The 12,219-nt window shown below is 37.5% G+C and overlaps 2 protein-coding genes across 3 annotated transcripts in view; one reads left to right on the forward strand and one right to left on the reverse strand.

The window, feature by feature from the left end:
• Positions 1-12,219, reverse strand: part of LOC131434481 (tachykinin-like peptides receptor 86C) — a 226,124-nt gene that overhangs the window by 132,488 nt on the left and 81,417 nt on the right. The window lies entirely within an intron of this gene.
• The window catches only part of LOC131434474 (phenoloxidase 2-like), a 42,273-nt gene that overhangs the window by 28,496 nt on the left and 1,558 nt on the right, over positions 1-12,219 (forward strand). The gene's annotated exons all lie outside the window — the stretch shown is intronic.

Consider the following 12,219-nt stretch of genomic DNA (forward strand, 5'->3'; position numbering starts at 1 on the left):
AATGCATGTTCAGATTTCGATTACGAAATTCAGTTCCAAACAATTGTAGTGATGTAACTAAGTTCAAGAACGAAATTCGGACATCTTTTTTACTATACTCCGGATCTGGATTGTAGAACAGAATTTCTGAGCTGAAAACTGAATGCTGGACCGAGCTTCTTTAACTAAAATTCAACTGCGGATCAGAATCCAGGCCCATAGTTCAGTGATAGGATTCAGTGCCGAACCATAAACCCTATCTCAAATTCAATTCCAAAACACAGGTTCAGTGATCAACAATAACAATTCAGAATTCAGTTCTATAGCTAAAGACACTAAACGAGTAATTTTATTGGTATTCACGTCATCCGGTTATGTCTCTGACATTATCCAGTCGCCTTTTTTTTATTTTTAGAGTAACAACTTCAATTGGATGACCAGAACGTTCACTATCATCGGTATCTGTACGACCACGTTCAAATTCAGCAAAGTAATAGCAAGAAGCAATGATATGTTAACACACGAAATTGTGTGGAATTCATTATTTTGAAAATGATAGAAGTAGCTTCACTCAAATATAGCTGTCACAATTCGCTTCACTAAATGAACATGACACGAACGACGCAACGCAGTGAGATCATTCCCGTCGAAATCGAAGGGTGCGATACTTTTTTCTTCACATCCCTAATGATCTGTTTCATAATACATGGTCTTCGACACTAGGGACCCACGGAAGTCACAGATCACTTACGAAAACCAACTGGCCACATGCCGATACTGGCAACAATTTGTTCAAGAAGATTAGACTTACACGAAATCGTGCAGACTACCAAAGTCGAAAAAAAAACTACTTCTACAACTACAAATTGAACGCCTCAACAATCAACTTGATGAGAATACAAAAAAACGGCAACGACTCTTCCGACAACTCTCGAACTTTCCTGAACGATAAGAAGATCTATTCAAGATCTAGTAGATTTACCTTTCGCTATACAAACCTATAGAAAAACCGATTTTCGAACGGAGCTTTGGAGACCCATAGTGTTATATACCTTTCGACTCAGCTCGACGAGATCGAAAGATGTCTGAGTGTGTCCACTTTTCAAAGATTTTTTTGCCGCTCATTTTACTCGAGAATGGCTAAATCTATTTCCACAAGCTTAGCTCGTTTGAAAGCTATTATTGAACCTTTGCTCAAGTTCGAAGATCAAAAGACTTTCGGTTTCGGAGATATAATGGTATAAGTGACGTAACCGCCAAAACGCGTCAAAATTATCCCCTTTCCCGTTTTTCGTTTTTTGTATATTGGTAGCGGTTGATAGTTCCGGTGACGCGAGTTTTTGATTGTTCTTTGTTTCTGTCTTCGAAGTACACTGAAGTCTTTTTTATGCGAATTTACGTACCACATAAAAAAAACCGCACAACTCTGAAAATTCGCATAAAAAAAGACCGCAGAAGGGAAACTGCATAACTCTGAAATTCGCATAAAAAAACCGCATAACTCTGAAACTTTGCATAAAAAACCGCATAACTCTGAAAATTCGTATAAAAAAAGATCGCATAACTCTGAAACTTTGCATAAAAAACCGCATAACTCTGAAAATTCGTATAAAAAAAGTCGCGTAAAAAAACCGCTTAAAAAAGACCGCATAAAAAAGGACCTCAGTGTACTGGGGTTACATAAAGTTTGTGTAAAAGAAGTATCTCCTCAGGTAAATATGTCTCTTTGTCCATTTACTTACAAAACTTGCCATTGTGAATGGTTTGCTGGTAGCACTGACACGTGATGTACTGGCTTTCATACGTTACCATCGATCTAAATGACCAGCTTCCGTCTAATTCGAGCATCACATAAGATGCAATTGATTTCCTTAAACGCATGCATAATAGACGTACACAGTTAAAAACAACGGGGAAAAAACTCAACGAAACTTGTTTTTTAATATGGGTTGACATAATTTACGTATGATTGCAAATCTCGAACGATTATAAAGGCGCACCGAAACAAAAGACTAGTTCAATGAAAATGTCATATTTCTGCGAGAAAACTGACGTGAAAGCATGGTGATGTTCGAGTGTGTTTCAAAACGAAGTATCATTTTTTCCGTTGATGCCACCATAATTCAGAAAAGAAATCGTGCATGCCCTGCTTCATACCCCCCTTTTCACTCTTGTTCGTAGTGCAGTTGGGATTTCTTTATGATTTTGGTCCATACTGAAAACGGTTTATAACGACACCGAACAAAATACGAAAGTGAACTAATGGCTTATGATTCCAGAGTAAACATTCCATCGTGAGTAGCTCAATATAGTGCAATTTTAATGCATTGGTCGTCGATGTAAAATTCTCCAGAGAACGACAACCGTCGAAAAGAAGGATCCCTAATCGGATTCACACAGAGCACGGAGCAGCGTTGAATGGCAGACAATCACCAAGCTCAAAAATATAGAACCAATTCGTTGAAATTGTTCAAACTAATTCCGAGAACAAAATTTCTGTTTCGCCGTAAATTACCGAAAAAATCATTTTATGACATGAGATAACTTGAAAATTTTACAATCTCGTGGTATTAATTTCAATTTGAGCAAATTTCTCTTTGCTTGTAGAAATCCTCATGACGATATTGTAAAAACATTCCATATATGCTTCTACTCAACGCAGTCAGTCCAATCAGAAGAAGCCAGCCTTGTGGGCGATGTAGTTCCCCGTTTTCAATAACAATTGTAGTACGCTTTTTGTATAAGTTCCTGACACAGCTTTTTGTTCTCCGTGTGCCACTCCCGTTGCACAGTGAAGCTAAGGATATTTTCACTGGAATTGGATAAACAGAAGCCAGGTTTTTCAACATCCCATATCAAAATGTTTGTCTTGAATTCAAAACTTTGCTTCCCGGCTTTACGCACAATGTCATTCACAAGAGAAACCCGGTTGATTTACCTGACCGGCATTACTAAGTTTCTGGATCCAATGGTGCGAATGACATTGTGAGCCGATCTGCTGCATTCGTTGGCAGCGAAAATGGTAGGTATTGGAGAGGGGTTTTACCGGGGTGCCCGGCTCTCGATGGTTTGTCTATGTCGAACACGGCTAAGACTATTTTGTTCATGATTTTATCTTCACTTGCTACTTACATCCTACTTAGAGGGTGTATCCAGAAAAAATGGCACTCCGAAAATCTTCTATAACTTTTAGCAAAAAAAACTCTTTTTAATCCACTTAGTAATGCGATATTGCCTTACTCTAGTCATTCAAACAGACGCATCAAAACATATTCCTATCGTTAGGATAATTTCGGTATTTGGGTTGACTTTTAATGCAAATTTATTCCGATTGTTTCGATTAGATCAGAAAAGTTTTACTTAACTCTTTCGTCGCACATTCGACAACATTCTCAAACCAAAAGTATCAGTTACAATACATTAGAAATTGATCATTGGTTACTTTCTAAAAAAAAGCGTGAATAAAAATAAACGCATTTTGTCGGTTACGTCACTTATACCATTAAAATTGTTTCATTGAAGCAGTCCGTGTTTCACATATTATGAGTTGATCAATCGTTACTCTCGTTATGTTAAACAACAAGCTAAACAACGTATGAAGTAGTTAAAAGGGGTTATATGATTCCAGGACACTTTGTTTAAAATAATAAGCAGTTCGTCAATACGTTCCCAGCAATTTCCATATCATCAATGCAGACAATAAAACGCATGTAACGCTTCGTAGCAACGCATGTAACGCTTCGTAGCACTTAAAACATACTAAATAGTACCGCATGTAACGCTTCGTAACACCCGAATCTTACTAAAAAGTAACGCATGTAATGCTTCGTATAACCTAGAACGAACTAAAATGTAACGCTTCGTAACTCCTAAAATAAAAAAATAACGATTCGTAACACCTAAATCTTACATAAAAGTATAGCATTTAACGCTTCGTAACACTTAAAGAATACAAAAAAGTAATGCATATAACGAAATTTTGCACTTTAAGCTAGTTTTACACAAAATTTCATCAAGTTTTACCCATACACATAAAAGTTGTACAATGAGGTATTAATTTACGAAGTTTTTTACGCGGTTACACGCGGATTCCCGAAGTAACATGATTTTACGCATTTTTTTCACGCGGTTATCCGAAGTTACACGATTTTCTACACAGATTTCCAGTTATTGTTTTCTTTTTGCAAAAATTTGTTTTACACGGGTTTCCTTGAATTATTTTTTTTCTTTTCACGCGGATTCCAGAAGTAACGCATTTTGTGTTCACGCAAATTTCCGAAGTTATCCGAATTTTTTACATGGATTTCCGAACTCTTGTGTTTCATTCTCATGCGGATTTCCGAACATACGCGATTTTTTTACACGGATTTTTGAAGTCTTGGGTTTTTTTTCACGTGGTTTTCCGAAGTTACACCATTTTTTGTACACGGATTTCTAAAGTCTTGTTTTTTCACTCGCATTTCCGAAGTTACGGTATATTTAACACGAGGATTACCGAAGTTAATAGAATATTTATACACGGATTTTGAAGTCTTGTGTTATTTTCACGCAGATTCCTGAAATTGAGCGTTTTTTTTTTCACGCGGATTTCCGAAGTTACATACTTTTTTTACGCGGATTCCCGAAGTTAAACGATTTGTTTTACATGGATTTCTAGTCTTACGTTTTTTTTCTCGCGTATTTCCGGCAATACGGGATTTTTTACAAGAGGATTTCCGAAGTTACTAGAATTTTTTACACGGATTTTTAAGTTTTGTGTTTTTTCACGCGGCTTCCTCAAACTATGCGTTTTTTTTCCACGCGGATTTCCGGAGCTACTCGAATTTTTTACGGATTTCCGAGGTTACACGCTTTTTTACGCGGATGCCCGAAGTATTTTTCCCAAATTTCCTAGGATACGCGATTTATTATTACGTATATGAAGCTATACGGTTATTTTACGAGGATTCTAGAAGCTACGCTTTTTTTCACGCAGATTTCAGAAGCTACGCGATTTTTTTACGCGGATGTCCGAAGTCTTATTTTTTTCACGCGGATTCCCAAAGGTAAACGATTTGTTTTACACGGATTTCTAAAGTCTAACAGTTTTGTCTCGCGGATTCCCGGAGTTACGGGATTTTTTGGACGGTTTTCCAAAGTCCACAATTCGACTCTATTTTTTACACGGATTTCCAAAGCCTTGAATTTTTTTTCATGCGAATTCTAGAAGTGACACGTATTTTCCGGATTCCGCGGATTTCCGAAGTTACCCGATTTTTTGTACACGGATTTCCAAAGTAATGAATTATTTTCACGCGGATGCCAGAGGTTTTTTTTCCGCCCAGTTTTTCGAAGTTACGCTATATTTTCACACGGATTTCCGAAGTCTTTGGCTTTTATACGCAGTTTTCCGAAGTTTTTTAGCACGGACTTCCGAAGCTTTTTACACAGATTCCAAACTCTAATTTATGGAAATTACGCGGAACTTCGGAAATCTTCGTGAAAAAAAAAATCACAAGACTTCGGAAATCCGTTTAAAAACGTAAACCCTTGTTATTTTTTAAGTGGATCTCTGAATTCGTGTTTTTTCACACGGATTTCCGAAGTTCTGCATTTTTTTGCATCCTCTGCGTAAAAACAAACTTCAGTGTACAAAAAAAGAAGAGTTTCAACACAAAATTCGAAATAATTTTATTCATAGTACATCTCTCAAGTTCCATACCCAGATAAAGTTGAATATGAAGTTACTCCTCAGGTCTTTACTGTTCAATCTACTTTGAAACTAAGCGTAAATTAAAATACTACAATAAAATTAAATATCGATGATGGTTTTCAATCAAATTTTTGATTCAATTGATGTCTATTTCGAAGTATTATTGAATTACATGTCGTGTAAATTTCATTTTTTTATTGTGTAGTTATTCAAACAGTAAATCCAGGCATGTCGTCGAAATAAGAAATTGTTCATGAAAAGATTTCGTACTCTTATAATGACAATCCAGAAGCGTTCTGTCGATGGATTACTAGAATGCTAGGAATAGAAAAATTGTCTGAGGGCCCGAAGTTAGGAAGGGAGTGGTCGTTTACGTGGTCCGATGGGCCGTAAAATTACCAGTTCCAGAACCTTCCAAACATATCCATTTGAGATATTGCAAAAAATCCAAGGCTTTTTGTCTTCCAGTTTTGTGCAGAAAACCGTTAAACTTTCTTGGTTGCATCTTTAACACAAAGTGTGAAAAGTCCTACACTGCAATGAAAAGCACTGCGAAAACTGTGCTATTTTTATCGAACACATCCTTCACTTCATCCTTGAATGAGCATATTTCACTAGCACCAGCACATGCAAAGTATTGTCAGCTACTTTATTGGAGTTGTAAACGAGTTACAAAAACCTGGTAATCAAAACCCCGGCATGTGAAGTCCAAACATTAATTATTCTCGATTAACCTTGAACCAAGCGTCAACAGTCAGCCCTTCCCCACCTTCACCAGCAGCAGGTTAAAGCGAAAACTTTGTCTTATTTAGGGTTGGCGTCCTCATTTTCGTCTTATTAGTAGGAACTAACTGTAAAAGATTACCAAAATGGCACAAGTTGAATGCAGTGACAACTCGTTTCGAGTGCACTCAAATTTATGCTTCGCATAGCAAGTTTAACTCTACCTGTCTGTTGTGCATTACTACGGTTGGAAAAAGCGCATGATTGTGCTCCATGCAAAATTGAAAAGTTTTTCAATTAAAGCAACCCATTTTATGAAGAATGCCAAGTGAACCGTGCTGTTTTCATCGTGCGATCCCAGTTAATCGACGGTGCGCACTCAAATCCGATGGCTTTATCATTTATCGCTAATTACTAAAGTGCCGGTTGTTTGCTGGTTGCAACTTTGCAACGATACACAGCTGCCAAGTGAAAAACAATTACACTGACGTATTTTGAACAGTTTGAATCATCAAAATATTAGTTTTCTGCTGTTAGAATTCAAATCAAACCGCCGCCACCGTCATTCCCCTCTTCAATACAGGAGTAAGGTAAAGTGTTATAATATGCCCTCCTTAAGAAATTATTAAGATATTTCCAAGTGTATTAATATATTTTACTCGAGAATGTGAATATTTCATTGCAATGCGGCTAAGGAACATAATTTTCAATTACTCAAATATAAAAGATGAGAATTGATTAATATAAACACATTTTTCAAAATGACCACATTCTTAGTTTTTTCGCTTGCCGCAGACATAATGCCCCAGCAGCCGTAAAATATGTCTCATAACAAATGGCATGACACACAACGAAAGACATTTTATCCCACAACAATGATACATTATGCTTCTTGAAATGCCCATAAAGTAACTGTTTTGAGATAATCAGTATGTCAAAGAAATGGCGGATAAAACGCTTATTTAGTCGAAGCAAAATCTTACATCGAAAAGCTGCCAAATGAAATTTTCAGTTTTTTCATGCTTTCCAGCAAACGACAACTACCAAACTTTCACAGCAGAGAGATACTACGAAAAGATAGTATTAGTGATAAAATTTTGGTTTAGAAAACTCTTGAATGCTTAAGAAAGGAAGGAGGGCATTTTGGCTAGCAGGGGCGCATTATAAGACTTTCCCCTATGTTGCTGTAGTTGTGTAGTTGTTGGCGCAAAAACTTTCGGTCACAGTGTGTTTGTTGTTTGTGTTTATCAAGTAAACACGCCGCCCGTACGTATGCAGGCAAAAGGCATTTTAAACAATAGAGAACACAAATCTGCTTCCATCGGCAGCGGGCAAACGTTCGGAAAAACGCTTCGTCGGTAGATTCGATGTTTGCGAACCATTCAAACATGGCACACTTGTTCATGGGTGTTTTTTTTGCTTTCTTCTGTTCGGTATCCATTCCGTTTATTGATCCGACGCAAAAACAATCCGGGAACAAAGCCAAAGGACACTTCTCGTGTCGGCAAATGTGACACTAGCAGCAAAAACACGAATGACCACCACCACCAGCTGTGAAGTAGTTTATTTCGATTTAGAAGAATCTTCCGGACGGCTCTGATTGGCAGCAAATGACAGCAAGTGTAATTGCGATAATTCTTCATCCCATCTTGTACCGAAGGATACGTACGGTTATATAACAGATGTTTCTAGGATCGCTTCGTATCGAGAGATAAAAACTAAAACTGAAAAAGGGTGGTTGTGGCGCACACATTGGAGATGTGTAAGAATTGATTTCTGTAACCTTTCTAAAGTGGGTAGTTTTTTGTTGTTGCTTTTAGCCGTTGATTTATGTTACTTGATAAGCTTCAGGATCCTTGCATTCCTACATTTTAAATTGCTCTTTGTTAAGATTTGTTATATAATCAGGAGTTGGTTTTGTTGAACCTGTCATTCTTATCGGTATTGTTACCCTTCACTATTACGCGGGAAGAGATCCGTTACCGTAGTCATGATTAAACACAGTGAGATGACACCATTTTCTACATCAATCCGCATGTGTTTTTTGCATGAACATTCTTCCATCCAAAGCCTCCTTGAAATAAAGGTCTAAAGGTCCACCAACCAGTTTGTTTTTCGTGGTCCATACTAGTGGTAAAGACTGGAATGCACAGAATTTAGTTTTTTGTTTTTCTTTTGGTAGTTCAATTCATTTATTTAAAGGAAACAATGTTCGTTTATTCATTAGGTTTGTTAAATCCGAACTGTCGGGCTCTCCACTTAACTCCTTCCATTAAATTTTGTCATCGACCTTATTCACCGCCGAACGTCAATTAGATTTAAACTGCTGCTCGTTTTCCATTTATTTATTAGCGGAGTTCTGGGCTGTTGGGACGGTTGTGGTCTTTGGGTGCCACCAACCACGTTGTTCGCATCGTACCACTCGATTACCTTTTTCCCATAGTGGCAGCTCGTCAATTCCACCCAGAACAGCACAGGTCTATTATGTTTCTTCAGGAATGGTAGCAGCCGCTTTTTCAGGCATTCCTGGACGTAGATCCCTTGGTTGGTGGTTCCCGTTGTGATGAAAATGTCGCTTTTTAGACCACACGTGCATATGGCCTGCCAGGCGAGGTATTTTTTTCGGGAACTTCGATAAAGACTGTCCCAGAAAGTATGGACGCACCTTGATTTCGCTGTAAATAATTCACAAGTGTTAGATATTCAAATTTTATTCGATATACTGATAATATTAGACTACAACAACAGAATATTATTCTCAACATTTGCTACTTAGCCATTGTAGACTAGCTGGCGCACCTTCTTGCGAACGTTCCTCATTAAATTCCGTACAGACTTCATGGCGACAAGTTTTGACACTTTTTTCCAATCTTTTTCGAACTGTTGAATGGTTTCGGCTGCCGAGACATATTTCCTAAGATGTGCCTTCGGCTATGCCCAAAATTCCTCAATTGTTCGAAGTTGTGGGCAACTTGGTGGATTCATGTCTTTTGGGAAGAAAGTGACATTTTTGGTAGTATACCATTCTACCGTCGAGTAGTGGCAAGACGCAAGATCTGGCCAGAAGACAACAGGATCATTGTGGTTTCGAATCATAGAAGTCGTTTTTGTAAACATTCCTTGATGTATACGCTGCTCCTATTGCTTGGACGCCATTTTAAATACTGGAGAACAAATGATGAAAACTTATCATAGCAACCATTGTATAAACACTCAACTTCCAAACGCAGCCTGCATTTCAGAGAGTTTTTACTCCATTTTTATCTGAAATACATCGATTTGAAGTTGATCAATTCACGGTGATGAGTTGTGAGGAAGTGCTTGTTCATCTAAAAAGTACCAGAATATCAGGTATCAGAATAAATTGGCTCATAACGGCACGTTCCCCATATTTGCGGGGATTTGTGCCTTGCCGTGACATTTCATCTTTTACCTGAATGATGGTGGGAAATAGAGAAAGATGGAAAATAGAGGAATGTGAAGAAACGGAATGAAACACGCACACAACATAAATGTATACAGAAACCAGTCGCAATTTACGAGACGTAGAAACCGCTTGCGAGAGTAATTAAAGCTCTTTGCCACATTGGGTTAAAATCCCAAGAATATCTCTGAGTTTCAGTTGCTTGAATGAACAGGTAGGTTCTTCAATGTAAAAACAACCAAAAACCCGATACCGTAGTTGAGATACTTCAGGGCAGTTATATATTAGATGATATGAAGTCCCGTAATTGGATTCACGCATGAAAATGATTCGTCCTTGATCCATACTCGTGATACAACATTCAATAGGCTTATTATGAATGATTTACACCATCCAAAAACTACCTGTAGTCCTTTGGGCCGGATTTAAGATGTACCAGAATAACAAACGAACATTAAAGAACTCAATCTCCACACTCCATACTTGTAATTGACTGAAGTCTCTGGATGACTGAAAATATTCCTGGATAAGATCAAAGCAAACAAATAAGCCTCAACTTTAGTCTTTAGACCTATTTTCACTAAAGTTGTTGGACTACTGGGAACATACCTGGAACAGTTAAAGAATGTTTTTAAGAGTTTGCTAATTTGAAATTTAAATGAAACACAAGCCAAATTATGAAATGGCGACATTTTTTTTATTTAATAGTTTAATAGATAATTTCAAAGAGCTCATTCTGGAGGTCCAATTTTCGACCACTTTTTTTAAGCATTTTGGGGCGTTTGGTTTCTAAAGCATCTATCGTTGCTAGTTTATCCACATAAATCAATGATTTCACGCATCACCACAAAAATCGAGTGGCGCCAGTGTTGTCGTTGAAATGTTCTTTCCATAAACCGACTATTTCGTCCGCAGTATGACAAGTGGCACCGTCCTGTTGAAACCGCATTTTGTCCACATCCATCTCTTGAAGATATGGCTACAAAAATTCATTGATCATGGTTTCCGGTTAATGATACTTGCTACACTTCATCTCTCACTAAAATGCTCTTTGGACCATCTCTGAAGAGCAATAAGTATCTGTCCCAAGTTTGGTGACAATCCGTTCAGTAGTTCCGGAGTTATGCCGTTTTAAACATCTTTTTAATTTCCTCTTTTTTTCTCCCTATTCAAAGGCACTTTTTACATCCACCCCTCATATAGTCATATCTAAGGTATGAAAATTGTTTCTATGGTCTTCAAAAATTATCGATTCTTGTCAAGTTATATGTATTTTGTCATGACCCCTCCTTGTTCATGACATTTTCTACGCTCTCTTCTCTATAACAACCCTATGACCATCTTTGAAGACCAATAAGTCCCTGTGTCAAGTTTCCGGTAGTTCCGGAATTATGGCGTTATAAACATACAAAATTACATCCTTTCTTTATATACAAAAGGATCATCCGACTCATTTTTCGCAATCGGAAAATATCTATTTCTGTATGCGTGTTCCATTTAACGAATTTTTTTTATCGCTCAGTTTTCTCGAAGATGGCTGAACCGATACCAAAAAGTTTAGGCTCGTTTGAAAGCTACTGTTGGGCCATTGATCAAGTTCGAAGATGAAATGACTGTGACTTCAGGTTCCGGCGATATAATGGTATAAGTGACGTAACCGACAAAAAACGTTGTTTTCTTTGCTTTTCCCAAAGATGGAAGAATTAATTTAACAAATGTCGGCTCGATTGCAAACTACCATTAAGTCATTATTAAGTTTGAAGATCAAATTTCTGTCAGTATTAGCTCCTGAGTTAAAACGATTTAAGTGACGTAATCGACTAAACGCACTGCTTTTAACCGCCCATTTTCCTCGGAGACGGCTGAACTGGTTTCAACAAAGTTGGGTTCGTTTGGAAACTACTATTGATTCATTAAACAAGTTTGCAGTTCAAAAGGCTGTGTCTGGTTCTGGTTCCGGTGACATAATGGCATAAGTGACGTAAATGACAAAACTCATTACCGGTCAATAATTTGGCATCAATAATTTTTTCGATTTCGAAAATTTCATTTTCACATTAAGTACAAAATCTCAAATACTTCTTGTGACTACAGGAAGAACAGACAACTGCACCACTAAGTGGATCGAAACTTTGTATTTCAGTGTTTTTCTGAGCACGCATCAAATGATGGTGTCCGGCATGGCAGCGCTGAAACACTGTTCCGCCGTGATACAAAGTTATAAATAAATATAGTTGTTGTCTCATTTTGCTTTGGCTGGTTGAACATTCTGAAGAATTAAATATGATTACTGGTGCTTCCACGTTGCTTTTCCTTCTAATGATGCTGTCTGCAAACTAATGCCAAACGTTAATACCGCCCACAATTGCTCAATTTTCCTATGGAAAACTTGAACACAAAA

This window comes from Malaya genurostris, chromosome 1 (assembly GCF_030247185.1).
Source record: "Malaya genurostris strain Urasoe2022 chromosome 1, Malgen_1.1, whole genome shotgun sequence".
Lineage (NCBI taxonomy): Eukaryota > Metazoa > Arthropoda > Insecta > Diptera > Culicidae > Malaya > Malaya genurostris.